Below are 4,326 nucleotides of genomic sequence, written 5' to 3'. Positions count from 1 at the left end.
AAACAAACAAACAGAAACCATTATTTCTTCTTCGGTCATTATTACTTTTTTTAAAGTAAGCTCTATGCCCAACATCGGGCTCGAACTCACAACCCCGAGATCAAGAGTCATGTGCTCTACTGACTGAGCCAGCCAGGAGCCTCTTTGAGTACTTTTTAAGCCCTACCCTCTTTCTCATCTCCTTCTGATACTCCTACAACACAAATGTTAGATCTTTTGTTATAATCCCTCAGGTCCTTGAGGCTCTGTTCATTTTTTAAAATTTATTTTCTCCTGGAGCACCTGGGTGGCTCAGTCGGTGGAGCATCTGACTCTTGGTTTCGGCCGGGGTCATGATCTCAGGGTCATGGGATCAAGCCCCACATCGGGCTCTGCGCTCAGACGGGGATTCTCTCTGTCTCTCTCTCTCTCTCCGTCTCCCTCTGCCCCTCCCCCATACTCACTCTGTCTCCCTTTCTCCGGAATAAATAAATAAATCTTTAAAATTTATATTCTCCCTCTGTTGCTCAGATTGGGTCATTTCTATTATGTTATCTTCCAGTTTATTGATTCTTTCCTCTGTCACCTCCATTCTGCTGTTGAGCTCATCCTCTAAGTTTTATATCTCAGTGATTGTATTTTTCAGCTTTAAAATACCCCTTTTGTGCTTCTTTATATTCTCGAATTCTCATTTGTTTCTATTTTATACGTTCTATTTCATTTGTTTCAAGTGTGTTCGTAGCTGCTTGCTGAAGCATTCTTATGACAGCAGGTTTAAAATCTTTGTCAGAGAATTCTAACATTTCTGCCATCTCGATGTTGGCAACTGTTATAGGTCGAACTGTATTCCTGAAACACAAAGATGTGTTGATGTCCTCATCCCCTATTACCTGTAAATGTGTCCTTACTTGGAAATAGGGTCTTTGCAGATGCAGTTAAGTTAAGCTGAGGTTATTAGGGAGGGTCCTAATGAAATACGACTGGTATCCTTATAAGAGGAGGTAACTTCGGACACAGACATGGGGAGAATGCTATGTGATAACAGAGAAAGAGTTTGGATTGATACCAATGTGAGCCAAGGAACTGACAGCCACTCCAGAAGCTAGGGAGAGGCCAGGAAGGATTCTCCTCTTGGGGTTTCAGAGGGCGCATGGCCCTGTCAACACCCTGATTCTCGATTTCGGACTCCTAGGTTCCAGAACGGTGAGACAACAAATTCCTGTTGTTTTTAAGCCACTCAGTTTGTAGTACTATGTTATGGCAGCCCTGGGACACTAAGACAGCATCTTTCCGTCTTTTTCCTTCGGTTTGAGATCTTCCTGCTCCTTGGTATGATGAGTGACTTTCAGGTGAAACCTCGACACTTGGGGTATTATGTTGTGAGACTCCGTATCGTATTTAAACCTTCTGTTCTAGCCGACTTCCCGTGACACTGTCCTGTCAGAGGAAAGAGGCGACGCTGCCCTGTTACTGCCGGCGGTGGTGAGCATCCAGGTTAGCCCCGGGGCCTCCTCTGCCACCCAGGAGGGGCTGCTGGGTAGGGCTGGGAGTTCCAGCCCCCCACTCGGGCTCTACTGATTCCTCCCTGGCTGGGAGGTGTAGGGGCCCTGTGACTGCTCTCCACATGGGTTCTACTGACACCATGAGGGGGAGGTGGCCCCATTGCTGAGGGGGCAGTGCTGGATGTCCTGACTCTCCTCCAAGCCTCCTCTGACACCAGCCACCGAGGCAGGAGGCTTGGGTGCCTCGGTACAACCTTGTGAGGGCAGAAATCTAGGCTCCTCCCTTGGCCTTTGCTGGTGTAGGTGGGGATGGTGCCACGATTTTTCTGTAATGCTTGGCTGGGGAAAAGCAGTTATTGTCTAAATGTTTGCTGTCATTCTTAGCTGTTTCTTTTATGGTCTTTGGTTAAAGAGAGCGAGCCTTTTCTTGGGCCTTTTTTTGTCTGCACTCGTTGGCAGTTCCACGTTTCAGGCCTCCACACTTTGGGGTTACCACCTTCTGCAGCCCCAAGTATATGGTACATGAGGCCGAAAGAAACCCAGGGAACTTACCACCGTATTGTTCCTTGCATCCAAAGATCCCTAAATGATCTACCTTGTTCTCTCCACCTTTCAGAGCCTTTGTATGCTTTCTTGTTTAAGTTTGTTTGGTTAGTTAGTTAGTTAGTTAGTTAGTTAGTTAGTTAATCTCTACACCCAACGTGGGGCTTGAACTCAAGACCCAGAGATCAAGAGTGGCATGGTCTTCCAACAGAGCCAGCCAGGAGCCCCTGTATGTTTGTTTTATATACAATGTCAAGGGGTTTTAGTTGTACTTCATCAGAGAAATAGCAGAGAGTATGTGTATTTCCGTCTTCTAGAGAGAAGTCCTAGACTTCTTTTTATAATAATTAATTCAAACAATATAGGCCAAAGGTAAAAATACTTCCCCACTCTCAGTCTCCTTCAGAATCAAGAAAATGGGCAGCCTCGGGGCTTGAGGATGGCTCTCTAAGGAAAGATTAGCCTTGGCTTCACTATCCCTCGCTCATTTGGGAAACCCCAAATACACATTTGTCAAAGAGCGTCTTGTGCTGCTTATGTTCAGTTTTTTTCAAATGAAGCTCCACGGAGCACCTTCCTCAGGGTCACTTTGAGATGCTTAATAAAAAATGCATTCAGACCTGCTGAATCAGAGCCCAGGATTGGAGCCTTGGAACCTATATTTTAACAAGCATCCCTTGTCCCCGAGAGATCCCGAGGTGCCCAAATATTTGAGAACCACAGATCTAAGCCAGTGATAAAATTGCTGCAACAGACCAGGCCGAGGACGAAGCCTTAGAGTGGGCCTGGATGCTCTCCTTTGGGAGCTATTACTCATTCGTCAGGGCCCTCTGGGCAGACTGGATCAACCCGTTCCTGATCCCCCTCATTGGCCTCACAGCCAGTCACTATTGTGCTGCTTTGCACAAATAATATCTTGAAAGTCCTCAGCTAGGGTTGTGCCCGATTTCACTTGCTCTCGATCTACCGTAGCCGCCCTGACCTTCGTTCTAGTAAACCTATCAGAGATAATCAAACTAGTCGGACGGGATTTGCTCTCAGGGAAATCATACTGGGTCCGGTGAGCAGAAACCATGCTTGAAAAAGAATCTATTTCAGATTGTCTCCTGGAATCAACATCAAGCTGACCGATCTGTCCACTTCCACTTGCGCTTCTTTCCTGTTTTGAAACCCAGGATTGTATCTGCCTCTCTTCTAGAGGTTTCTAGCACCTCTCCTACTCCACATTGATGAAAATAAAAGTATCCCCAGAGTGGTTTAAAGGTCTCATTTGCAGGCACTCCCAATGCTCTGAGAGATGTCATTTGTCTAGACCAAAGACTTGAACCTGGTTAAAGCAATGAAATACTCTTTTTTTTTTAAAGATTTTATTTATTTATTTGAGAGAGAGAGAGCATGCAAATGGGGAGAGGGGCAGAAGGAGAGGGACAAGCCGACTCCCCACTGAGTGGGGAGCCCGAGCAGCCTGAGGACCCCAAGACCATGACCTGAGCCGAAGTTAGATGCTTAACCGACTGAGCCACCCAGGTGCCCCAGCAATGAAATACTTTTAAAAACCATTTTAACCATTTATCCATCCTGGACTTTTTTTTTTTTTAATTTTATTTATTTATTTGACACAGAGAGAGAGAGAGAGCACAAGCAGGGGGAGCAGCAGAGGGAGAAGGAGAAGCAAGCTCCCTGCTAAGCAAGGAGCCCATCACAGGGCTCGATCCCAGGACCCTAAGATCATGACCTGAGCCAAAGGCAGACGCTTCACCAAGTGAGCCACCCAGATGCCCCCAGAATCTCCATTTTAAGTGCTCGCTTTGGCAGCACATATACTGAAATTGGGAATGACTCAGAGATTAGCATGGCCTGCTCCAAGGACGACACACAAATTCATGAAGCGTTCCATATTTTTTTAAAAAAGAATCTCCATTTTAACAAAATCCTGAGGTGATGCATATGCATGGTAAAGTTTGAAGAGCGCTGGGCTAGACTTTCCAGTATGAAAATTTCTCCTTGACAGAAAATACAGGTACCAAGTGAGAGCAGAGGAGCTCTGGTCTGTCTTTATCATTCATCACTATGTCACGGTCACTTGTATGCTTTTCTCTATTGCCGTCTTGCTCTTTTTTTTTTTTAATTTCTAACTTTGTTTCTCTCTCTTTTTTTTAAGATTTTATTTATTTATTTGACATAGAGAGAGACACAGCAAGAGAGGGAACACAAGCAGGGGGAGTGGGAGAGGGAGAAGCAGACTTCCCGCGGAGCAGGGAGCCCGATGCGGGGCTCGATCCCAGGACCCTGGGACCATGAC

At 46.0% G+C, this 4,326-nt stretch overlaps 1 non-coding gene across 1 annotated transcript; it reads left to right on the top strand.

Annotated features, from left to right (window-relative positions):
• The first annotated feature begins 3,823 nt into the window (after positions 1-3,823).
• LOC123323501 lies at positions 3,824-3,927 on the top strand. The gene has a single exon (XR_006539441.1). It is a non-coding gene; the product is annotated as a U6 spliceosomal RNA (small nuclear RNA).
• Positions 3,928-4,326: the final 399 nt, after the last annotated feature.

This window comes from Neomonachus schauinslandi, chromosome X (assembly GCF_002201575.2).
Source record: "Neomonachus schauinslandi chromosome X, ASM220157v2, whole genome shotgun sequence".
NCBI classification, from domain to species: Eukaryota; Metazoa; Chordata; class Mammalia; order Carnivora; family Phocidae; genus Neomonachus; species Neomonachus schauinslandi.
The sequence above is the reverse complement of the archived record's forward strand: the minus strand, read 5'-3'. Positions and strand labels throughout refer to the sequence as shown.